Raw genomic sequence first — 27,531 nt, 5'->3', positions numbered from 1 at the left:
AGGAGGTCTTTCTTGGATTTCTTACAGGCATGGTCATACCAAGGATGTATTTTAGTCCTGCGCGGTTTCATCCTACTAAGAGGATAGAATACATCACCTAGGCTCAGTACTAACTTTCCATGTGACTCAATAATTTGCCCATGGGAAGTAGCACTCCCCATTTCGCTTATGAGTGGGGTAGCAATCTGATAGATTTCTGCAAGACGACTAGCTGAGTCCATACACGAAGGCCACTTGACCCTTCTCCTATTGTTAGATATAATATAGGAAGGTACTGCCATGTTATTACTAGGGGCGGGGTTGGTTAGTCCAAAAGATCCAGGTTTGAGCATCAGGACCAACGCATTGTGGTCACTGTCGTGCCTTGGGATGACCTCAAAATCTTTAATCCTGTCCCAATGTTTGGCTTCCAACATAAGGTAGTCAATGGTGGAAGTACGATTGGTCCGGTTGTATGTGAACAAACCCGAACTATCGTTATTAACCCTCCCATTACATGCCCGCAGGGACATTGCAAGGGTCAGGGATTTAATTTGCAATACTAACGGGGTCCAGGCCCTAACCGGAGCAATCCTTGGGGCGGGGATATGCCAAACCGAATCAACCTCGTCCTCAACGCACAACTCAGGTCCACCCAGGGGCTCGAACTGACAATTAAAATCGCCACCAAGAATTATTGAGGTCACCGGGTCAAGTGTTTGGAGAAAATGGGCGAGCACTTTAATAGCGCTTGATTCCTGCCCATTCGCGGTGGGCATCGAATAGATATTTATAATAGCCACACGCGATTTATCAATGGTCTTTAATACGACACATTGTATATCGGGTGATTTTGTGTCCACACGGGTGACCTGCGCACCAAGGTGTGTGCCCACCCATATGGATAGGCCACCAGAAGGACGGCCTTTCCCCCCAGATACTGCATTGGTGTGGTAGGTGGCAAAACCGGGACTAACATTCTCCTCTAAGCACCAGGTTTCTTGCATCAAACAAATGTCACAGGAAGCCATGAAAGAAAGCCACCCTGGGTCGAGTATCTTGCTCTTTAACCCGGCCACGTTCCAAGAAAGAATTCTTATGCTTTCTTCCATGTCCTCTCCTGTGCATTGTGCGCCCCCATGCTCCAAAAAGGACTCCGTGCCTGATCTCTGCTCTGCACCAGGCCCCTCCCCTATCACTACAATGTGGGAGGAATTCTCACCAGTAATCGTTGGTAAGGTCTTCTCCTTGGATCCTATCCCCTCCTCTAGATTTGTATTGATAGATTGCACTGGACGGGTGCCTTTAGAGGACAGTCAATCAACCTCCTCGAGGACACTAAACCTATTCCAGTGAGGTAGCAGTGGGTAAGTGGGAAATAGGGAAGGGATACCCTCCCCAAATGACTGCCAGTGGTTAGCCCTATTAGGAGGCGAGTAGCAATTTCTAATCAGTTGGGGTCTCCTGTGGGAAGTCGATTTGTAGTTAGGGGTGGGATAGAAGTAGGATAAGTGTAGGGGGGAAATTTGGGATTCTCTGTAGGAATGGGTTTTACAGATGTAATCCACAGCGGAAGGGTCCCTAAAATTAATGGTAACAACATCCCCTGCCACTGTTTTGGGACCTCTTCCAATCCAATCAATTCTTCTTACTGCTAGTATTTCCCCCGAGACATTTGGGGGCAGCGGTCTATTTAGGTCCAACTACTGTACACACTTGTTATATAAGTCTGCCTTGTGTTCTCTTTTCCGCCACTAAGAGCCGGGACACCTACAAGAGCAACTACATATGGTTGAGCTTCCGGGGGTAGATTTATTGATGGCAATTGCCTAGGTGCTGGTTTTGCCACAGGAGGTCTTGATAGATTTGCTGTGTTATTGATTCCCACATGTTTACCCTCTTTATGGTGGTGACTAGATTTCCCAACAGGTTCCCCTGCAGGGGGAATGGTGTGCCCTGATTTGTTAGTGATTGGCGGTGAGGGAGGTGCAGGGTTTGCAATGGTTACTGCGGACCCTGGGTTTTGGTTCAGTATAGCTGGAACAGTAGTGATAGATATAACTGGGTAGGATAGTTTTGTAGTAGCTACAGCAGATGCTGGAGGTGTCAGTTTGGCTTCGGGATTAACTAGCTTCATTGGCGCTGGCATTTTATTATTTAAAATAGAAGTTAGTCTATCCAGCTTAGAAACAAGGGGTTTAAAGTGTGAGGCGATCGTTTGCTCAAGGCTTGCCTGGAGGTCGGCCACCATATTGGTGACCCAACACGGTATCCCCGCAGGTGAGTGGAAAGTGTTTGCAGATGGGGTCACCAAATTATGATTGGCTAGCTTTTTTTCCCGTGTTTTTAGGGAAAGTATCCTTTTTTGGCTTAGTACCGGTTCTGCCAGATTTAGAAGTTATTACAGGGGAAGGGGAGGTCAGGGTACAGGGTTGGACGTCGTCGTTGTTAGTTGGGGGCCCAGTTAGGACCTGTACCAATTCGACATCAACTGAAGTCTCAGCAGGCACCTGCGCACAAGGCAGCTCAGCATAAGTAGATGTTAGATAGGAATCCAAGACCGTTGGATCGTTCATTATGACAGAGAGGTCCTCAGCGTGGTCTTTGGTACATGCTGAGGCTGGGAAGGATAATCTTCTTTCAGTGTGTTCTATTGCATTGGCCACCACCCCTATAGTTTGTTGCAGCATTTTATCAATAGCCGTCAATGTAGGCAAGGGCTGCGGTAGTGTGGCCTGGAGTCTGGTATTTGGGCGAGATGCAGGCAATTGAGACTTCTTCTTTGCTTTGCTCATTTTACTAGGGAAGTTATACTGTACTGACGACTATGGAATGTAACGGGTCCCAGAATGATTACAGTATACACTCTAGGTCTGACAATAGGCCAGTGTAACAAATGAGCAGTGGCTAGAGAAGAAGTGTTAAGAGTAACAGTACCTTAGATCAAGGGAGGTGGCCCGACCCGACCCTGGTCGGCCCCGGACGGCCACAGACGGCCCGCCCTCTGCCCGGGCTCAACCCGGCATTGCCCGCGCGCGTCCCGCGATGCGGGAGGAGCACCTCTCTCTTATGCGCCTCTGGGCGCGGCAGAGTGATGCTGCGTTCAGCGTCCAGGAAGCAGGGGACGCCCGGAGTTGTAGTTTAAGTTGGCCCCCAAGGCTCTCCTCACTCGGCGGCCGCGGTGTTCCCGGCGGCGGCTGGCGGGACCGGGAAACTGCCTCAGAAGATGAGGATGAGTGGCAGTTACTGTTGCTGAAGTTCCCCCGGTCAGCGTTTGTTCCCCGCTCTGCCGCAGGAGTGCCTCTCTCTTATGCGCCTCCGGGCGCGGCAGAGTGATGCGGCGTTCAGCATCCAGGAAGCAAGGGACGCCGGGAGTTGCAGTTCAAGTTGGCCCCCAAGGCTCTCCTCACTCGGCGGCCGCGGTGTTCCCTGCGGTGGCGGAGGATTGTACGGGTGCTGGCGGGACCGGGAAACTGCCTCAGAAGATGAGAATGAGTGGCAGTTACTGTTGCTGAAGTTCCCCTGGTCAGCGTTTTTATCTTTCCTTTCCAGCTTTAATATTCAATGCTGTAATGCTCCAATCCTTGAACCCAAAATCTGGCAGGTAGTAAAAAAAAAAAAAGAGAGAAGGTCGGGGCGGTTTGAAGGAGAGGTCACCACAGCAGAAATACAGCTTTCTATAGATAATTGTAAATTTCCCTACATTAACATGCAGAAACAATATCTTAAAAGAACTGCAAATACTGCGAAATTCCTAGGAATACCTAGGTTCAAGTCTGTTGCAGTCAAAATTCTGAAGCTGCACTGGCTTCTGATTAGATATTGCATTGCCTTTAAATTACTTTGTACTGCCTTTTAAATCCTCCACAATGCTTGCCCTCACCATATTAGTCAGAGCCTTAATCAATATTTACCAAAGAGAACACTTCACTCCACAAATGCAAAAACCTTTATGGTTCCAAAGTTCAAGAAAGTTAACTAGGATGGAAAAAGTTTCATTTTCTGCACAGTGTTCTCACCTTCATATAGGAACTGAGAACCTGGCTATTGAACAACTAGGGCCACTCAGGGATCATGCTGTTATGTCGAAGTGTCAGCACTGAGACACCTCTGGGTAGATAAATTCATTTAACATAACATAACAAGAGAGAGAATAATACTTGTGTAGTCCATAGTGCATAATATCTGAAACTCTAATCCCATTAAATTCGTATGGCCCAAGGATACCAGCAAATGCACTGCTACTGCGCCACTACATTATGTGTTTTGTTGAGAGCATTGTTTACAATTTGTCTTGATATCACTAATTCTGCTCATCCTAACAGTAGTAGCATGCTACTGCACTAAAAGTGAAGACATCAGAAAAGAAATCCCACTCCCTCCTAGGTGAACTCAAACTGTAGAATAAGGGCTATTCCTCGCAGGGAACTAACTAAATTGAAATTAGAGGGCTGTAGTTTTGCCGAGCAGCAAGATGGCCACTCAGTGAGAGCTCTCCGCTGGATGAAAAATTAATCCTTCTCAATCTGTTCATTACAAGGACTCCCATATTCTATTGCACATCAGCACCACACCAACAAGACCTGCTGGCACCTACCTGTGTAATTTGGGACCAGAGGCCCGCACCCTTTTGCTCCCAGACACAGTGGGCTTGAGGTCCACACCTGAGGCATTCCACAGCAGGAAGTTGGGGCCATGATGGCCACTGTGATGTGCAGGCACACCGTGGCATTAACTCACTGCCAGCAGATGTGACACAGGGAAAGGGTTGACTGAACCGGAGGTGCTGCTGAACCCCTGAATTGGACCCAGAGACTGGGAGCGGGTCGAGACCAAGTGCAGCCAATCGGGTGCTGCAGAGGGCTAGCAAGAAGGAGACAAGGTGAGCAGGGGGAGTGGTATATTTTAGCACCCATGGCTGTGCCCACTTCAATGCAGGCTCAGCCGCCTGATGGGCGGTGGTGCTCTGCCCCCTCTTTCTGATGGAAACACTGCTTGGGAACAGCTGACTCCTCTTAAAACATGGGCAGGCTGGATCCGTTCAGCCAAGTGGTGAGTGCCGGAACTGAACCACCAGTTCTGGCTAGGATGTCCCGGTGGGTGTGAGGCCCAATAAAGACCCTCACCCATCCCGAACTGCCTGAGGACTGGGCACTGAGTACTAAAGAGCAGCACTGGGGCTGGGGTTCAGAGGCCCAATTTATGCATGGGCCTGTCCATGCTTGGGTTCTCCTCTCTGGCACTGATGATGCCTGCTTCCTGGAAGTGGAAGTGAGCCCAACAGGTAAAGGTACCAGTGGCATCTGAGGTTCTGGGATTGGGCCACCCCCAGCACGCTAGACGCTACTTCTCCACAACCAGCCCATAGGGCACTCTGCAATGTGGAGCTCCGGCCCCACTGAACTTGGTTATCCTTGGGGGCTGATCATACTTAATCTAAACTGAAACTTCCAAAACACTATGACCAGCACTTGGTCTGCACATTGTTGTAATTGGGCCTAGCCCTAATGTGACTTACCCTCAGTCTTGATGGACATGAAGTCGAGCTGGAGCCTAGGCATGCTCATACCCCTCCTAAGCTGCTGACACAGGGAGGAGTGGCAGGTCCGGAAGACACACTAGCAGATAACCCCTCCTCTCCCGTGGCCATCCCAAAAGGAGGATTGAGCATCTTCATACTGGTGCCAGACAGTCTAAGGTGATCATACCCATTCAACACATAGCCATTGCCGCCTTGCTTATTAAATATAAAAATGGGCAAAAACGATGCAAAGTAAAAAAAAATATCCTTTGAAAACAGATCCATCCACCAAAATCGAACATATCCTAGACTTTGAGATGGACACGCTCGGTGGGAGGAGACCGGTGCATAGGACTCAGATCTCTGAGTGCTACTTATGAGGCAGCTTAAAATCTATAGACTACAAACTCGACTTGTTCACAAATTGCCTAGACCAGGTTGAACAAAGAGTGGACAAACTTGATGCCTGACTTGACCACTTGGAAAATCGTGTCTTGGATTCACATGTCTTATAAATAGAGTCCAACAAACACCTCCTGAGGATGAGCAAAGTTCCATAGCTACTTAAGGGCAAAACAAAGACCTTGAGGCCACTCCAGGTATAATAACCTCAGTATAGTAGGAATTCCAGATACCACTGCAATTTCTCAAATGGAGGCCTTCGTCAAGACCCTACTCCATGACATCTTTGGTGCAGCACTATCTCCAGTCTTCATAGTGGAGAGAGCCCACAGATTGCCAGATCCCAGGATGCTGTTGCCAATTGTTGCCTACCTGCTAAACTACGGGACCGCAACATGGCCATCAAGCTAGACTATGAACGAGGGGCAATACAACACCAAGGCAATAACATCTCCTTCCATCCTGATTTCACTATGGAGGTCCAGGCAGCCCACCAAGACTTTCTACCAGCCAAGAGGATCCCACAACAAGCTGGAATACCCATGTACTTGTGTACCCTGCCAAGCTGAGGGTCTCTTATGAAGGCAAAACGCATTACTTTATTGAAGCTAAATCTGCGCTAACATTCGCCAAACAAACCACCAAGTCGAATAGATCCCCAGTGACTTTGCCTCATTCTTCAAGAGGAGTGCAGCTAAGCGATTATGACTGACTCTTTCCTCAGCCCATCCTACATGGTCATCTCGTCAACTGACAGGGCCCAGGGTGAACCACACCCCTAATGAACCATCAATTTTGTTAGACTTGGCATCTTTTGGCGTGTTTCCCCTGAGTTTTTGCTTTCTGCCCTCCTGGTTTTTGCTGGTATAACCTTTCTGCGCATGTTTCACACTGCTGATCAGGGGTTAACCGTTGGTGCTCCTGTGGTAAATGGTGTAATGCTTGGATGTGTGAATTACTTAGCAGTCGCCCATAAAGGGCACTGCGGAAGCCGGGGCTTGTGAGTCAACCACCACTCGTGGGCCTTCAACATGGATTATGCCACCCACGTACGTAGCCTGAAAAAGGTATAAGTGAATGAAGTTTGGTATGCCTGAACTCAGCGTCTAAAGACGTAGCCTTTAGCGAGAGCCCCTTTCATTCTGAGTTCATAGAGGCCACTTTTAGAAAGTAGGTATTATTTTGCTCAGTTATCACGTGTGCCTCTTCTAGAAAGTAGATTGCCTGTCTAGTTTTTGGACAACAGATGGCTAGGAAGCAGGGTGGCTCCCGATAGTCTAGGTAGGTCAGGAAAGGGCTAAATAGACCTGGGTTACAATGGGGGAAGAGGGAGGAGATTTCCTTGCACCTCAAAGGGCCTGGTCTACCTCTGACAAAGCCTTCTCCACCTCCTGCCAGGAATTCACGCCAGAGAAAGCCGAACTATTTCTGGCCAGACACCCACACCCTCTGCCTGGAAGATCAAAGGATTTTTATGTACAAATACTGGGTCCCTGACGCCTGAACTTTAAAACTCATCTGTATCAAGAAGACTGCACAGAAGAAGAGCTGGAGAATCTGCTAAAAGGAACGACCACTTTGCTGCATGCTTTGCTGTGCTGACCTGCAGTAGCTGCTTCTGTCTTGGGCAGTGAAAGGCCTGGACTGGACTTTCTGCATCCGAACTGGTGAGACCCTCCCAGGGCTTGAGGTAGAGCTTGCCCCCTGTTCACAAAGTCTCAGGAACAGCAAAGACTTTAGGTTCTTCTACCCGCAGCACTGGGAACTGTGTGTTTTGTGCTGCAACCCAAAGAACGCCACTCAACGACATGTACGACGGCCCTGTCGGACCCACGTCCAGAAGGCACCACAGAGGGCACCGCCACAATTCAGCACCACGACCCTGGTCTCACCGACGATGCCTGCTGACGCAATCACCAGGCCGCTGCTCGTACCGCGACCTGAGGGCACCGCACTCCCCACTGCCTTGCTTCACGCTGAAGCTTTGGCACTGCAGATGGCACCGCTGCTACGCCGCACCACAACCCTGCTCTGACCGACGATGCCTGCTTGAACCATTGCTCTGACCGACGATGCCTGCTTGCACGATCACTGGGCCTCTGCTCGCACCGTAACCTGTGGGCCCGCACTCTGCACCACCTCACTACACGACAACGCCGTGGCCTTCCTGACACTGCCACTTCCTGCCGAAATTGACGCCGCTGCTTGCACCGTGGATCAGGGGCACTGCTCATAAGTTTACAGGACACAACCCCCTCATCCCACACCGCAGCCTTGGCCCACCGACGCCGGTGTCATAGACTCTAATTCATCAGCTGATGACACCGCTTCAGCAAAGACAACGCCGCTGCTTGCACCTTGACTTGCTAGAACCGTGATGAGCACCGCCTCATGCCATCTGACGCCATCACCGAGCTGCTGCTCGCACCGTGACCTGGGGGCACGGCACACCGCACCGCTGAGCTTCACACTGCAGCACCCGACGCCTGTTGGCGCCAGCGCTCCAAATCCCATCAGAAAGGAGCTCAACCTGCAACAAGAGTGACTTCAAGGGCCCCATCACCTTGCATCTCTGAAAGGTACTGTTAGCTAGTCTTTCCAACACCTTAGTTGGCCTGCGACCCCGTGGTCAGCCAGAACTGTTTTTGGATTTGTGTGCTCACCATGCCGTGGAAACCCAGACAGACCTATCCACACAAGGAACTCTTTTTAATCAACGTATTTTGGAACTGTGAACTCTTAAGTATAGTATTGTGGATTTTTATCGTTTTTGGTCTCATTTTAAATATATAAAAATATTGGATGAAGCAGAAAAATGGCCACTTTCTTAAAGTGTTATTTCAAAATCACCATTTAAAAAACAACTTCTCTAAAAGATGTATTTTTATGGAGCCCAATCTGCAAGGGCCAGATATATTAGTCTTGCGAGTAGCAAATTGCTGTGCTTTGCAACTCACAACATGCAATTTACCTTGCCTCATTAATGTTCACAAGGCAGGTGCTATATGCGACCCGATTGGGAATGGCTAACACTCCCAGGGATGGTGTCCTGCTGGGGTCAATAGACCACTCTGTCTGTGACTGCTTTTTTAATAATAAATACATCATTTTTTAAAAAATGCATCCTGTTTTCCTTAAAGGAAAACGAGATGCATTTAAAATAGAAAAATTTAACATTTCTGTTTAATTTTTTAAGGGCAGGTAATGGTCCCTGGGACCACTGCCTTCTCTTAAAAAATACTTTTGCACCCATACACAAAGGGGAAGGGGTCCCCTGTCTTAAGTCTGTCTCAAGTCTGTCTTAAGACAAACTTAAGACAAAATCCTAACTTCTGTGAATATCAAAAGTAGTAAGTTCATTCTGTGAATGCCAAAAGTAGTAAGTGCATTCTGTGACTACCAAAATAGTAGTAAGTTTAGGATTGAGTCTTAAGTTCATTCTGTGAATGAACTTAAAATTCACAGAATCCATAAAACCACCGCCGGCGGTAGATCCTTCTCTTACCTTGCCGCCAAGACCTGGAACACTCTCCCTACCAGCCTACGACATACCCAGGACCTGCTGGCATTCAGAAGACTTCTCAAGACTTGGCTCTTCGATGAGTAGCAGCCTAGAGTCTACTGTGTTCGTTCTGCGGCCTCCCCATCGAGTGTTTAGCACCAGCAGTATGTAGACTCTGATGATCTTAATGGATGCATTTTCCACAGATACCCTCACAGTTAGTCAGCTCAGTTCTTCTAACTTGCCGGGCCATGAAACTGATCCAAGGGATATGTATATCTGCAAAAAGGCAAAATCACTGGACAAAATAGGTCTCTGCTGTCACAGCTTATCTTCCCAGGCTATGCAGGGCAACCAAAAATGTTTTTTCTTTTTTCCAATTCACCCTATCTAGCTTCAGTGTAAATTTAATCGCATTTATGCAGTCTAGGTAGGTCAGTGCGGTGCCCTTAAGCTAGCATTTACAAGTAAGATTAGATATAACGACATCTTATTAACATCTTGGGACAATAAATCATAATTCTGGAAAATGCCCAAAAAAGCTAGGATAATGCTCACCTGAATTTCAAAATAGAACATGGCTTCCATACCTTCACACACCGCACCACAAAAAGTATGTAAAACAGGGCACCTTAAAAACATATGAATATCATCTGCTTTTTCCTGCTGGCACTTCGGACAGCAGGGCATAGAGCCCTTCGAAAATGTTGACAGCCTAGCTGGGGACCCACAGCCTCTGTGGAGAGATAAAAGATGATTTCTTTTTAAATTGGCAGCAGCTACTGTAGAATGTAGTATATCATAAGATACTTGCCATAATTCTTCTGTATTCTCATCTTGCAAGTAATCTCCCCAGAGCTCATTCAGTAAGGTGAAATCTCCATCAGCCATCGTCCAGTAAAGAGTCGCTGTCTCTTTCTTATTCCGCTTTATCTGTAGTGCCTTCTCCAGTTCATTTGTAACGCCTGCCGGTAAACCCGCTGCCTGTTTCCAGCTTGTGATTTGAAGATGTTTTGATTGTTTTTTACAGTAATGTTGTTTTTCTCGACCCATTATATGAACGAGCCCTCTGGCATTAGCTGAAACCAATGTTCTATCCGTGCATCTTTCAATGGCTTTGCGAGTGCATCCTTAGACCATTCTGGAGATACTGGCGAATCCCATATAGGAGCCAGGGCACTATTATAACCAATTTTCAAAGCTTTCCTTATTTTTGCCCAAATAGACACTATATCTTTCAGCAGCTTTAAGTGGACGTTTTTAAAGAAATGCATACCTCCAAACTTATACATAAAGCTTTCCTCCTTTAATGTCCCATAGCATTTTCTTAAACATTGACCCTGAGTCTGAGTCATCAGGCTGATTTAAGAGCATCTTTCCTGCCCTTAGCAAAAATACTCAGGCATACAGCTTCAAATCCGGTACACACAGCCCTCCTTTACTTATTTTCTCTGCAACTTTCTCCACAAAATCCTTATGCCCTTGGAGGCCCATACAAAAGAATTCAATCTGCCTCGTATTTTCATTAGCTTCTCTTCCTTAAATGCTAAAGGGATATTCTAAAATAGAAATATAAGTTTGGGAAAGAGCATCATTTTCAACATGTTAACTCTTACTATTAGTGTCAAAGGAAGAAACACCCAACTTTTTAAAGAAGCTGCAATTTCTTTATCTAGCCTAGCTAAATTTCTGTCAGTAATCTGATCAAAATCCTGTGTGATTCTGATACCCAGGTACCTTATCTCACTTTTCAATATGGGAAATTGAACATTTATATTCCAGACCATACATTCTGATTTTGACTGGTTGATCTTGTAACCAGAAATCTGCCCAAACTGCGAAGCTGTGTTGTATATTAATGGGATCGCCTCAGTTGGGTCAAAAGTATAGATCATCATATCGTCTGTATATAAAGATACTTTTTTTTCCAAGTTTCGGAATTTAAAGGGAGCTATGCTGGCCTCCTGCCTAGGTTTCTCCACCAATGGCTCGATATAGAGATAGAAGAATAGGGGTGACAAGGGACACCCCTGCCTCGTCCCTCTTTTGATTGTTACTGGTGCCGAAAGATTGCCATTTACCAATATTCTAGCTATGGGATTTTGATAGAAAGATAAGATAGTTCTGCAAAAGTTATCACCCAAGTTGCACCTTTTCAGAACTTGTGCTATATAAGCCCAATTCACTCGATCAAACGCCTTAGTGGCGTCTAGTCTCATGATGGCCAATGGCAATTTGTACAAAGTTGCTAAATCTATTGCACCTACCAAGCTGTGCGTCAAATCCTGAATGATCCGCACTTTAACAAACCCCTTCTGATCACTATGAAGCAATTTTACTACTACCCCATTTCATCTCTCTGCTAAAACCTTGGCAAACATCTTGTAGTCAAGATTCAGCAGAGACATTGGCCTATAAGAATCACATTGGGCTGGTGGTTTTGATGGTTTTAGGATCAAGACCACGGTTACCTCATTCCATGACGGGGTGCCTTCCCTATATCTTCTAAAATGTGTGTGAAAAGCCTTTGCAGGACAGGCACAAGGACTGACGCTAAAACTTCATATATTTCGGCTGGCAGCCCGTCTGGGCCCGGAGCTTTGCCTCTCTTACCCGTCTCAATTGCATTGGCTACCTTGTTTAGGCTAATATTTTTATTGAGATTATTAGACTCATCGTCATCAATTTTTGCTATAGCATATTGATCAAGCCGTAATTGAATCAGGTTATCTTGTGGGATTAAATCTTCATTGTAAACCTGTTCAAAATGCTTATAGAAGGCTTTTTCAATATCTTTGGTATTCTCCGATATTTTCCCGGAGGTCTCCCAAAAAAACTCCTTTAATCCTATTTCTACTTTGATCCTTTTTAGCTTTCCAGGCTAGGAGCTTCCCACTCGATTCTCCATATTCAAAATGTGCGAGATTGCTGGCCTTTCCTCACGTCCAGTACCCCCGCTAGTTCTAATTTACAAGCTGACAGCTCCTCCTGGATATGACCCTAAAAACACACACCTCTGGGCTAGGAGATCATGTTCTAAATTGCAAATGTTTGCCTCTATACCAGCTGTCTTAGCCCTGAACTTTCTTTGTCGAGCAATTTGAATGAATGTGATCAAGCCTCTTAAGTATGCCTTGTATGTATCCCAGACCATTTCAATTGAAGAAGTTTCTAAATTAATCTCGAAATACCTCTCAGCCTCTTGTATTAACTTTTGTACAACTTCAACCTCCAACAGAATAGTTCGGTCCAGGGTCTATCTTTTAGTGCCCTGTATAGTGGGCAATTTTAATACTAGCGAGACTGCCGAATGATCTGATAAGTGTCCTCCTAAATGTTTAGAATCTTTCTCCCATCCTAGAAGCTCCACACTGATCAAGAAGAAATCTAACCCGGATTTGTGGCCATATTTTTTATTGTGGAATGTATATCCTTTTTTACTCCCCATCCTTTTTTTCCATACATCTACCCAACCCATTTGAAGGATCGCACTTATTAGGAGTGATCTCATCTTACAATTGTCTGGTGATCTGTTCTTATAGGTTCTGTCCATTAGGGGATCAAGAACCAAATTAAAATCTCCTGCCAGAATTAAAATATCCTGATAAACTAGTAATTCTTCCAACATCTCCGCAGCAGAGCTGGGTCATCCAGGTTAGGTCCGTATGTGGAAAATTGTTACGTTTTGGTGAACATCATCTGCGCCATCTTGCCTTTTTCTGATGCCACACTTTTGTCATGTGTCCCCACCATTTTAGCTGCTCTGATCAGAACCACTCTCTGCGCGCCCCTGCACCCTCACCAACACCCCCACGCACTGATCACTCCCGCTCCCAGATGCCTTGAGCGTAAGCGGCAGCCATTTTAAGCACCATGGCCTCCCTGCCCCTTCCCTGATAGCCAGCGCGTCTCTCGCTCTCCTATCCTCGCAGGTATCCCCCGCACGCTGACAACCCCCTCGCTCTCACATGCCTTGGGCCATAAACCCCTCTTCAGCGCAGCTCTGCCACAGAATCCCATCCTGTTCCCAGCGCGACACCTCCCTTCATTCCTTTCATGGTCTTAGGTCCTTTGATACAAAACCCCTTTTCCTGTGTCCCCGTTTGTCTTCCTTGTTCCCAGGCCGCCACCTGGCCCTGCGGATACTGTTTATTACCCCGTACAGTAGGAAGCTTCCCCTGCCCATCAAAGGGCCCTCGAGTTGATCAAAGCCCCCACCCTATGAGATCCGATCAAACTCCACACATTCCGTGAATCGGCGGAATGTCCAGCTGCGCGATAATCATCACCTGTTGTGACCGGGGTGGGGAATTCAACTGCAAATATATGTGGGAACGGGCCCGAAGGGGAGATTCCGAGGATGTTCTTTCACATGCCAAAATGTTACAAGAATGTGTTACATGTAATAAAGATCCTAATCCTATGTATAAAAGGCCAGGCCTCCGAGATGCGAGCAGAGCACCTCGTGACGATACTTGCTGTCCGAATTGATGTGTTCTCCTCCGGAGAGAATAAAACCCCGTTTCCTGCCTTTCAGTCTCCAGCGCCTGCTTCTTCATTGAGTAATACTGGTGGGTCATAGAGGCGATACCGCCGGGCAACACAGAGAAGGGTCTTTGGTTACTGGTTGTCTTTGCACCCTTCTTACAATTGGCGTCCCAAGCGTGGGGCCCATCAGCGACTCGTGGATCCAGTGGGAGAGGTCCTGACGGCAGAGTGAACGACTGCAACGATCGGAAGGTACCCTGTCCGATAGACCCTCGTCTGACAGCCGATCATCCAAACTTCACTGGTTCCGAACAGACCTCTCTCGAGTGATCTACGGTCCTGACTGGGAACCATCAGGAGTGCCACGAGGAGTACGAAGAGAAGAGGACGATCGGTGGCTGGATTCGGAAGACAAGAAACTGTCCATGCGGTCCGGGTAAGGTCGTGTAAACACGACGAATTGCGAAAGTGATTGATAATTGATGAGAAAATACTAGTATTACTTTTTGTTAATTTATTGGAGATTCACTGTCGGCAAACGGAGAAACAACCGGCTCTCCCTTTGCAAACAGTGAAGGATAGGTAACGCACCCGTCGTGCCTATCTTTCTCCCCCACTGATCAATTGCCCCTCCCCATTGATTAACTGTTACGGATTGTTTTCTGGAGATTCTCTGTCTGCAAACAGGAAATAATAGGTTCCCTCTTTGCAGATAGTGAAAGGGTAGGTAACGCAGATCTTTGCGGGCCTACTTATTCTCCCCATTGACCATTTTATTGACCATTTTATTGACCATTTTATTGACCATTTTTTGATTGATATTGGTTCTTGAGGTATTCACTGCCTGCAAACAACGTAGAATAGAAATATTCTGTCTAGTCTTTGCACACAGTGATAAGATAGGTAGTGCTGACTATTATCCCCATTTGTGATCCGTCATGCCTGTCTTCTCCCCACTGATGGATAGCTGGTTCAGCCCGGACCGTTTATTAGAGGTGGACCATCTAGCCCCGCTGGAAGGCACCCCTAATAAAGACATGTTCACAAAGTATGGATTAATTACCATAGCCTATAGTAAGCTATGGCATAAGTATACCAAAGCAGACCAAGAGAAGCAGTGGCCACTAATAGGATCCTTCGATTTAGACAAAATAGAAACGGTAGAAATAGCCCTTCGTAATAATAAGACAACGCCTATTATGCTCGATAGTCTCGGTATGTGGCGCAAAGAAGCTACGCAACGAAAGGAAAGAGACGAAGTCAAAGTAGTTAAAGAAACGCGACAGGCAACCCTCCAAACGTCTAGTAGGCAAAAGGAAGGGCCAGCGACGACACAGTTCAGAGGATTAGACATAAAAAGGGGACGGTGTAAAGGGATGTGCCGACGGGACAACCCCGAGACACAACGACCCAAAAGTAATCCCCCAACACTATGCACAGGACGAACAGATTTAAGGCAAAACCAATGTGCTTTCTGTAAATGTCTCGGGCACTGGAAAGCCCAATGCCCGACTCTACAGAACATAAGTAAGAGCGGAGGGTCGACAGAAATAACAGGCCGGCAGGAAGGGAAAAGGCGTGAGACAAAAACAAATCAGACTAACACGGACAGGACGGATAGAACCACCACGTTCGATTATGCTCGATGGCACAAATTTCGTCAGACCAATTTTAACGACATGTTAGAGTTCTGGGACTGATTGCCCCCCTGTTGCCCCCCCACTCTGAAAAACAAAAGCAAATACAGGCCTGCGTAGACAACCTCCCGTTAGAAAAAGGACTCAGGCATCTGTTATATAATTTAGGATTTAATTACGATAAAGATAACACACAACCAACGATAAATAGAAAAACTAGTAAAACATTCTTTAGAGTAAACTGTACTAATAGGAACAATACAACACATATTACGCTCACTCCGGAAGTTCTCAAAATGTAACAGGTCGACAATCCCGCCCATCCGGAAGGTGAAACACGGCACGTGTGGGGCGGGGCCTGCCAACGACCATAGCCCAAACGAAATCGCCGGCGAGAAGGTACCGGAGGCTACACCAGCCGACTTGAAATGGTCTTCCCATGCTGTCCTTCCTGGGGTGACATCCCCTGGGCCACGAGTAGGGAGGGGGGGCGGCAGATGACCCCCTCCCTCGTATCCCCTGGTCCGGCCATCACGAATTCCTCCTTCGAACTGATGCAGGGTGGGCTGGGAGGGAGAGGCGACGCGGACGAACCTCTCCCACCTCCACAGGTAGGAGGTTTCCCAGCCCCGGCCCGGCGCCGAAATCCTCCAGCCAGGCCACAGATCTATTTGCGTAGCACAGGACGTACAATGTTCAACGGGCCTATTTTCGCAGCACAGAACATACAATGTCCGACGGGCATACTTGTGCAGCACCGGACATACAATGGTCCCCCAAGAGTCGGAGTCAGGGGTGTAGGGTGGTCATCATGTGCACCCCTGATTCAAAGGGACGGCGTGGGATGCGCCGGGAGAGGGAGGCGGCACGGACGAGCCTCCCTCACCTCCCCAGATGAAGGCTCCACAGCTGCACCCTGGCGCCCCGAATCAAATGTCCTGCTCCAACAGCATGATGCTCTGTCTTTGTCGCCACAAGAAGTTTTCTTCCACTCCTGAAAGACACGACGAAGGGCGGCGGCTGCAGGGTCTCAAAATGGTGTCTGGGCCCTCTGGAAGGCGGGTCTAGGCCGCTGGAGTAACTTTGTCCGGAATTGCAACTCGGGCACTTGCCCACCTGGGCACGAGCCCCCACCTCCGACAGCATCCCCACAGCTTTGAAGATTCTACCAGAGTCCCAGAAGCCCTCGGCCCCTACAGGCTTCCGGTAGGGAACAACTGGAACGACCACGACATAGCCGCAAGATGGTGGTGCTCTCGTGTCTGCACCAGCTTCAGCCTGAACCACCCAGGAACATTGTGGGCTAACAAATTCGAGTGAGTTCCGGCTGAACCTCAACGTGACCTGGTAGGGAAGATTCTACCTCCCTCCCCTCTTGATTGACGGTCCACATTACCAGCCCCTCTGTTAGCACAGGTTTTTGAACTGCCGAAAGGGATTCTGGTGCAACCAACCCGACCTCGCCCAAAATGGCGCCGGTATCAATAGGAACTTACGAACACCGCATGGTGTTCTTTAGCTAACAAGACTTGATGTTCTGAGATATGTATGTGAACCTTTGTACACTTGACGAAAAAGGGAGGAGGGTTCACTTGGCGAACATTTGAAAGGATCCCGTTAAAATGTTGATTTCAATGTATGATTTATAATGATATTTATTATGACCAATACCTAACGTCGCTTATGACGCACACCCACGGTAAACGTATAGGAAATGCGATTGCGATTAGTATGACTGTGTTTCCAATTATGAAATAAATGCCTCCTTTTTTCCTCAACTATTAATAGACATTTTTAGTTTCTCGCAAATAACTAAGTAGACCTTTTTAATGTTTTTAAATGTTGCAAAAATAGCCCCCCTACTATATGTGCTTCAGTCACCGCCATGTTCGGTCAAAATACGATTGCACTCGCACCTTTTACTTACTGAACGATTATGCAAATAAAGGTTTGCAAAACTATGAACAGTTATCGCATACTTTTGTAAAATGTGGGAGTTGGTGGGAGGGCTTTTCTGTGCGCAACCGTTCTGCTCTTTTTTTTAGGTTATGTGAGAAAAAAAAAAAAAAGGGTTGGTCGGCACCGGATGGATGATTGAATCTAAGGTATGATACGCTGCCTCCAAATGTGCGACTGAGCTCGGGAACTAACACATGAAGAAGGACCTCGACTTCTGAGAATGGGTAAAACGAAGCAGTGTAGATGGTAGAATGTTACAAAGGTACGATACTCGAAGGTACTCAGGAACGGGGTTGACCGAAGAACTAACGTGCCTTCAGCACCTTACAGGCGTTGAGAAGTGATTTGAGAAGCCCGATAGCCGGACTCATCCACAACCCAGACACCTCGCACTAGGCGCAGTATCTAGCGTTGTGCCTATTACGCATTTCCTCTTTTACTGACTCGTATGCATTTCATCCTGTGTTCTATGTTCCATGATGCAATCGCTGTGAGGACAGTTGCTCACTGTGTATGCTGACAGAAGATCTGTATGGATGCGCTCTTACTTGTGGAATAAACCTAACCTTACGTTACTTCGATTCATCTTTTAATTCATTCCTATGATGCTATACTAGACACCTCTGATTTCATTTTAGCGTTCTCCTACACCCTATCTATAATGCCACGCCCAGACCGTCTTACCCCTGTACAACCTATCGCTCGCCACCCTCACCACACTGCCCCCTCCCCCTCCTTCTTGGCTCTAGAAGCCAAGACCCCAGAGATTATATCCCGAGGAGATAAGACGAGTAAGTGGTAAGTAAAGGTCTTTTCGTGCCCATACGTTTGATATGCTTGAATGTTGCCCCCCCCTTCCTTTTTCCTCCTACCTTTCTCACCCTCTGCAGGTTACCTTGGAATCACGACCAGGAGATAGTAGAGATCTGGTACCACGCCATGTCCGATACCTGAAGCAGACCTACACTGCGAGATGGCTCCTAAAGATACCCAACTCAATGCATGTCCTTATGTCTAACGTTGGGTAATGCACTGAATAGCCTAAATAATACACAGTCATTCTCCATGTCACACGTGTACTAATTAGCCTATTGTTGCTCTCTCTCTCTGTCTCTCTCTCTCTCTCTCTCTCTCTCTGTCTCTCCCTCCTCCACACTTTTACTCTTCCTAGCGACTGGCACCTAATTGGCGAACCTGGTGCACCACCTAATTGGCCCCAAATACCACAAGTATTTGCACAAATTTGTCCTAAATAAAATTATATCGATACCACGTTACTACCTCTCCTTTTCTGCTAAAAATGGATGAAAATTAGATTGGCCAAAAAAAGAAAGGGACAGGTAAGACGACTAAAGTTCCCCACTCTGACCCGCAATAAGGGAACTACTTGTCAGTGGCTTCTATGATAAAAAATGTCTATGGTAATGCAACCTTCCCCGTCCCAAGTTGTCTCCGTACCCCAAGCAGTAAAAATGATCAAGACATCCCCGTCTTCCCAGAATGCCCCCAGTTTCGTATCAGCTGCCCGGAAGGAGAGTCCGAAGAATGTCCCTTGGCCCGATACGCTACGTTACTAATAGTCTCCCATAAGGCTCCTCTCACCCCACAGATAAGTTAAATAGTCATCGCAAACCCCGACGTTTTTGATGAAATAGCCATGTTGTAAGAGACTATGTAGAAATTAGAATGATGTGTGCAAAGTTAAAATCAGATCGGAAATACAAGAACTTGTTGCGATAAAACCTGTTGAAAATAAAATGTTTAGCAGAAAGATAAGGTGCAATGGTATAATGAAAAATCGTTTAGCCTGTGTTCATCCCTCAGAAAGATACCTATCAGATTATGGTGAATAGCACGTTGCACTTTTTCATAAAATGCAAAGCCCTGAAGACCGATCTAGTCTTGCAAAGGCTTGTACTAGGGAAATAGGTCTCTGCCAGAAGAACTGACATGACTGTAATAAACGAATGCAATAAATGGGTATCAGACCTCGTACCACGACAAATGAATGTAATGACCAACAAAACACCAAAGAAATAGCCACAAAGGAAAATTTTTGGGAATCCAGCGAACCTATCATCAATTGTTTGCAAACCTCGATGCAGCGGATGTATACCCCGGTTGCTTGGGGTTGGGAGAGAAATAGATTTATGTGATTACTTTCCTCTGCAAAATCTCTAAAGACTGTCTTTTCAAACTCATTCAAGGGTACCACTGTCGGAGGAGAAAGAGACCGGATGTGGGAGCGCGCGGCCTGTCCGAAGATCGTGGACCATCAGCGACGGTGACCAAGGCGAGACTGTAACAGTAAGGAGTCGCAGGACGAGGCATTATTTCCGACAAAACGAAAGGAAGGGGCTGACCTGAGGCCCCTGCTCTATGATCGACGTATGCCGAGAAGTCCCCGCTCTCCGAAACTGGTTATGGACCCGTCTGTCTAAAACTTTCCGTCCCCCTGGTCTGTTCCCGACTTGGCCCTGCTCCATCCCCTCCTCCTCCGACCTACCATAAGGACTACTCACACACACACCCCCCCCTTTTTCCACCTGAACTTTCAAAATCCTCCAAATCCTATTGAGCTATCCAGAATGAGGTATTTCCTGCGTCTAAAGGGAGGAAGCTCCGACTAAGTAGACCACGAACTATGTTAATCTCAGAACGGTGACCTAAACTCCACCAAGGGTCACCCCAAAGAGAAGATGAACGAAGTATGTGGTTCTACCCGCTGCTGAACGCCTCGAAGATGACGGAAACAACAGGAAGTACCCACCACAGAGACTCAAGAAACAAACAGACTCCACAACTCGAAGACCATTGCACTTTTTCATCACAATCCTTTTCTGTCTTCTAATAACTGTGCTCCGGGTTACGGAAGAAAATGCACCTGCCCCAAAACCGTAACGCATTTCTCCATGAGGTCTGGTGAAATGAAGCAAAGACGTACTCTCGCCCGCAGACCTCCAACGACTCAACCCACATGAACATTCCTGTTGAAAGAACAAATTGTAATACAGGTGCTTAACGGTGTCAACGGAAGACGGCAGAGACTGTTGAGAATTAGCTAATAATGGTTCACGACCATAAGACACTGGAGACCTTGATTATTTTTTGCTATGTCTCATTTCTCTCCCAACCACCATTGAATCTGACTATACTCCCACCGAGTACAAAAAAGACTTACTTACCAGTTCCTATTCCGAATGACTATAAGCATCTATGATCTGTACCCAACACCCCCGCTATGTAATTCCAGTCTGATATTGCATTACTATGACTTTTTCTGCAACGAGTTTAGCGAAGAACCCGCCTACTAGATGACAAGATTTTCAACTGTGATATCTATAATGTGATATTTATGTACAGTTCCTTTGCCTAGGTCTCCATCCCCTTACTTATGACCACCACAGTAGATATAGATAGGAAATAGGCCAGCAAGATGTCTTGGAAATGTTAAAGGGAGGACTGTGGAAAATTGTTACGTTTTGGTGAACATCATCTGCGCCATCTTGCCTTTTTCTGATGCCACACTTTTGTCATGTGTCCCCACCATTTTAGCTGCTCTGATCAGAACCACTCTCTGCGCGCCCCTGCACCCTCACCAACACCCCCACGCACTGATCACTCCCGCTCCCAGATGCCTTGAGCGTAAGCGGCAGCCATTTTAAGCACCATGGCCTCCCTGCCCCTTCCCTGATAGCCAGCGCGTCTCTCGCTCTCCTATCCTCGCAGGTATCCCCCGCACGCTGACAACCCCCTCGCTCTCACATGCCTTGGGCCATAAACCCCTCTTCAGCGCAGCTCTGCCACAGAATCCCATCCTGTTCCCAGCGCGACACCTCCCTTCATTCCTTTCATGGTCTTAGGTCCTTTGATACAAAACCCCTTTTCCTGTGTCCCCGTTTGTCTTCCTTGTTCCCAGGCCGCCACCTGGCCCTGCGGATACTGTTTATTACCCCGTACAGTAGGAAGCTTCCCCTGCCCATCAAAGGGCCCTCGAGTTGATCAAAGCCCCCACCCTATGAGATCCGATCAAACTCCACACATTCCGTGAATCGGCGGAATGTCCAGCTGCGCGATAATCATCACCTGTTGTGACCGGGGTGGGGAATTCAACTGCAAATATATGTGGGAACGGGCCCGAAGGGGAGATTCCGAGGATGTTCTTTCACATGCCAAAATGTTACAAGAATGTGTTACATGTAATAAAGATCCTAATCCTATGTATAAAAGGCCAGGCCTCCGAGATGCGAGCAGAGCACCTCGTGACGATACTTGCTGTCCGAATTGATGTGTTCTCCTCCGGAGAGAATAAAACCCCGTTTCCTGCCTTTCAGTCTCCAGCGCCTGCTTCTTCATTGATTAATACTGGTGGGTCATAGAGGCGATACCGCCGGGCAACACAGAGAAGGGTCTTTGGTTACTGGTTGTCTTTGCACCCTTCTTACACGTAGTAACCTGCAACAGTAAATTTATGCATGTGGCACTTAATTTTGGCTATGACCCATCTGCCCTTCTTAACCACCTTAGTCCCTTCCACTACAAGAGCTGCATTAGTTTTAATAAGGATAGCAACTTCCCTTGTGGTCAATTGCTGTGTGGTACATATTACTTCCTGAACCCATTTTTTTGTTTTACATAAGTCTCTCATCTCTTTTCCTCTTAATTTGGTCTTACTTAATGCATACATATACAGATAGACACATACATATATACATCCATATAGAGTCAAAACATCCGTCTAGGTCGTGAATTAATTAGGTTCAGAGGAATAATGCAATGCCAGAACATGTATGTTTTGGGGCAAGTCTTCCAATCTTCCAATCTTATTTGGAAAATAGACATATGCTGATGAGACTGCATCACACACAAATAAATATAACACAGTTATTTTCTGAATGCAAGAAACAGCATTTAGAGCAGACTTGGTAGGATCATTACTGCCATTTTGTACAGAGAAGGAAACAATATTGGTTTCTAAAATTTTTGAAATCATGAGAGGCATGTGTATTGTTATATGTTCTCAATATTCTCACGTAAATAGTGTGAAATACTTTGCCATAACATAGCAACATTGCCATTTAGGCTCAGATTTACAACAAGCAGTGCAGCAACTTCATGTGCATTCTGTAAGGAATTGTTTTTTATACAGGAAGGGGATTTTTCCAGTACAAAAACCATCCTTGATAAGTTTCCTGCATTGCATATGTCCAGTGTGTTAGACCTGGCATCTTTTGGCGTGGCTCCCCTGTCTTTTTGCTTTCTGACCTCCTAGTTTTGACTCTGTTTTGCTGATTTAATGTATCTGTGCAATTTCTCACTGCTGTTCAGTATTTAAAGTGCAAGTGCTCTTACTGTAAATTATGTTTATGGACTGGTGTCTCCATGATCGGCTTATTTGATTTACTCCTAATCCCTAGTACAGTGCACTTTGTGTGCCCAGGGCCGGTAAACAAATGCTGCTGGTGGACCTCCAGCACTGATTCTGCCACCCACACAAGCAGCTCTTCGAAAGGGTTCTCAAACCTGTCACTGCAGTGTCTTCCCGCAGACATGACTGCCATGACAACCTGGCAGGTGCACCCTTTTCCCAGGCCCAAACCTTCTCTTTTTTTCTATGTAAGGCATCCGTCAGGTAAGGTGCCCCACCCTCTCTAGGCTGTGTCCAATGTATGTGAAAGCTTGGAAATGCCCTGGCGTGTGTGACTTGTCCAAAAGTAAAATACTGCCAATTTTGTTTTTCATTATTGAAAGGCTACCTGTCCCCATAGGCTAACATGGGAGTTACTTCGTGATCACTTACAAACTTAACTCACCATTGGTACAATCTAGAGAAAAAGAGTTTAGTGTGCCTGAGCTCGGAATTTAGAAATACATATGTTTAATAAAGATGGATTTAAATTGTGTGTTTGAAAATGCCTCTTTTAGAAAGTAGGCCTGTCCTTGCTTACCATCCTCTGAGCCTAAAGCGCCTTGCGCCTCCCGCTTTGCGGGAGACGCTTTGTGGAGATTTGCCGCGATTTGCTCAGCAGACTACTGGTCCCAGGAGGCAGAGGGACACCAAGGGCGTGCTTGGCCCTCCCACCAACAACTGCAGCACCTCTAAAGCGCCTCATGCCTCCCTCTTAACGGGAGACGCTTTGTGGATATTTGCCGCAACTTGCCCAGCAGACTACTGGTCCCAGGAGGCAGAGGGACACAGAGGGCGTGCTTGGCCCTCCCACCAACACCTGCAGCGCCTCTAAAGCACCTCGCGCCTCCCGCTTCGCGGTACGAGTGTGGGTGCGCGCCGGGCGAAGCCCAGGCCAAGGGCGGGCCCGTCCTTGCCCGTCAGGGGCCAAAAGAGGCCGGGCTGGGCCAGCCCCCTTAATTTTACCCTTCTTTTTCTCTTCATACATTCCTTTAAATTTATTGGAGCCAAGAGGAAAATATATAAAAACTTAAAATTTTGGGTGGGTTGCAGCACACGGATACAGATTTACTTTGCAACATCAAAGGAGGTGGTGATATTGAGGGCGTGAAGAACTGTAACATAGCGCTCTCCACCTCAAGGTATTGAACTTTGTTCTCCCTTAATAGGAATTATTTGTGATACCTTTGCAGGCTGTGGTAATTGAAAGCAACATGAGTAATCGAAAAGAGACAAGTTTAGCTGTGGGGGGAGTTGTAAGGGGTATTCTGGATGCTTTTATAGTGAGGGTGGAGTCTCTTTTAAACCACGAAATACTAGCTGAAAAGAGGCTCTCACTGGACAAGCTAATCGAACAGAAGAGATCGTCCATGGGCCCTATCGCTAGATGCCCATCCCCCCTTACTGGGTTTGCCCTGGGATAAAGCACTATAGGAAATAGGGTCAATACCAAGGCTATAATACACTCTGCCTTACCAACAGTATGGGTGGTCCCATCACCACAAACCATCGAGCTAGTGGACAACGACTGCGATCAGTCGCACACATTCTGACAAGGGGGGGCACAATAGACCGCATCTCCTTGACACCTGACCTTCTAGGGCGAGGGGAGGTGGAAGACGTAACACCCACACAGGAGGTTCATTAAAATAAATACCCCGGGCAAGATCAAAGCCCCAGTTAGGAGCACAAGGAAAGGGGGACAACTCACTGTGAAAAAACCAAGACAGAGAGGAAGAGCGAAGGGGAAGGGGGCCATGAAAGAGGGGGCACCAACAACTCCCACACGGTGTCCGAACTGCAGTGTGGCATCAATGATTGAGGGAGGCAATAAAGAACTAAACTTAAAGTTGGAGTCCTTATTAAAATCTCTCTTGGGGCCCCTACAGGAGAGGCTAAACGTGATAGAAGGGCAACTCTTGCAGCTAATCACAAAAGGTAGCATAGAGGCCACAATAGAGATGGGGCCATGGCCCATGGGGAGGGGAGATGTTGAGACTCACACACAACCCAAGTCAGGACAGTTGAACGATGGTACTAGAGGGGCAAATAATAATGAAATTTCACAGGCCAAATCTAGACAAGAGGTAACCAAGAAGAACCCATTAGAGGAATGCATCAACAGCAAGGCAGGAGGCCATTTAAGTACAAGGGAAGATAATGGGCTGACAAGGGTGGAGAGGCCCATGGTTCAATTAAATATTGACACTACTATCCGAACACAGCGGGTTGGATATGCTAAGTCTGCTGAATTAGTGCCATCCGTAGCGGACGTGGCACCTGATACCCAGGACCCGCCAGTATTAGACCTACCCCCAGCTGTAAGTCCCTATATAGTGGTTTTGACAGTGATTCAAGCATGTATTGCCAGAAGGGAGGAAACCACACGTTCCTTGATTAATAAAGCTGCTCACTGGTTGGCTATTAACGCAGGTTTTCGTATTAGCAACCACAGGCACATACTAATGACCAGAAGAGTATTTTGGATCGGAAAAAGCAGGAAGGGATTCCCGGGAGATTGCGTAATACTAAATTTTAGATACACTGGTAAGAGAACTGTTGTGTCATCAAAAGAAGGGGATCCACCAGGAGGAGATCGCACCTGGGTTAGGTTGCTTTCACTGGGTTTCTTTTATAGTGATCCAACGCATGGCCAGAACAGGGAAGACAAAAGGCAATTAACGGCAAGATTAACCTGGGTGTCAGGGCCTGACGTACGTGCCTGCCGAATGTTATATCAGGGAAGACCACATCTCCCATAATGCCTAGCGTTAGGGGGGAGGACCAGGAAGGCATTTAGCCACGCGAGATACAGAGGTCCTCGCACATGATTTTGTCATGAGAGTTCTGCAGGTCAGCGGACGCCCTGTCCCGGCGGAGCTACTGTTGGATACTTTGTTGCTTCCACGTTGCCTGTTCCTACTTTGCAGCTGCGGAGTGGTGTTTGCGTACATGCTCGGCGGAGCATGAACGCCCGTGGCTTTAAGCAGTGAAAATTGCCGTGGGTTCTGGTGTGAGGCGTTAGGAGAGTCAGGATTGCCCCTCCATGCCCTCACTGGTAATTTAGCCTGATCTTTCACTCGGCTGAGTGAAAACGCCGTAAAGCCTTAGTTGTGGATATTACTGTTGCTTGAGATTAACGCTGGGAGACGCTAGATTTGCCCCCTCCTGGCCGCATCAGGTAATGGTGCCTGGAGGTTTAACATTGGGGTTTTGAGAATTGGAAGTCGCCGGATTGCCCCCTCATTGATTCCGTCCTTCCAATCTAAACGCCCAGATTTTGTTTAGGTCTTGCGGAGAAGCAGCAAGACATTCTTTTGAATTCCTTTATATGCCGGTAGGCTGCTTTTGTTTTCTCTTCATTGACTGAGTTGTTTTCAAACATTAGTGGGCAGTCCTCCACAGCCAGACATTGAGGTAGTGAAGACTGAGCACTGTAAACATTTACATTTGTTTTGGAGCCTAGTGGGGGAATTCTTATTCACCTCGGATAACTGAGATGCCAAAGGACCTGATATATTAAGGATCTTGTGAGAGTGTTTTGGTACGTATGGTATTGGGGTGGTTTAGAGAATACTGTGTTGAATGTATGATGCCCCAAGATTAAACTGGCTGTTGTTCTTACATTATAGGTCAACCGTGTTTCATGAGAGAAGTATCTCAGATGAGGGACGGGGTCATCTCCTGAATATTTACCAGGTACTGTTTAAGAGATGGGTAACAGTACAGGAGAGTAGAAAGAAGATTGTATGTATTAATGTGTGCCTTCTTTTGTTATAGGTGTCCCTTCCGCTGCTGCTCCTACCCTTACCTATCCCTCGCTTGACTGCTATTGTGATCTGTATGCTTATAGCTAGTCAAAGTGCAGGGACGTCAGGAGGTGGACCCCATTTGAGCATCGTTCCGACCAAGAGGAGCCAGCAGCTGTGACACTGGGGGGCATCCAGTGCCACTTTTTAATCAATATGCCCCCCTACAAAGCATTTCCACCCTAAGTGCTTTAGACTGACTGCCTGAGGGGCCAATCATAGAACAAGGGGGTGCTCTGGATGACGAGCATCATGTCAAGGAAACTGGAGGACTAGGTGGGGAACAGACCGCCATGTCATTACAGATCCTAACACAGTCTATAGCACGAATGAGACTGATTTTAGTCCCTCCAGAGGGCCCGTAACTCACATGGGGCAGATTGTCCCAAGGTCCAATTCCCCACTAGCAGGAGAGCAGGGAGCCATTAACATAATCGCCTGGAATATAGCGGGCCTGTCCAGCAAATTAAAAAAACAGGAATGGCTAGATCACATAAGGAGATTTAACATCATCTGCCTGCAGGAGACGTGGGAGGTAGATTCCTCCAACTTACCATTGGAAGGGTATAAAATATATTTTGTTCCAGCACGCAGATCCGCGGCAGGGCGAGCCATGGGAGGCCTAATTACTTATGTGAATCTGAGGTTAAGGGGAAAATGGGAGGACTTAGCTTGGGACTCCGTTTGCACCCAGGGCATACAGGGGACTGAAAGTAATTTTTATCAATTTTTATAATGCCATCAAGGGAGGACAAATACTGGCCAGTTTGGCAGAGCTGGACCACAGGTTGACAGGAATAGAATTAAATGGGGCAACTAGAGGTCAG

This window comes from Lissotriton vulgaris, chromosome 1_2 (genome assembly GCF_964263255.1).
Source record: "Lissotriton vulgaris chromosome 1_2, aLisVul1.2, whole genome shotgun sequence".
Lineage (NCBI taxonomy): Eukaryota > Metazoa > Chordata > Amphibia > Caudata > Salamandridae > Lissotriton > Lissotriton vulgaris.
The sequence above is the reverse complement of the archived record's forward strand: the minus strand, read 5'-3'. Positions refer to the sequence as shown.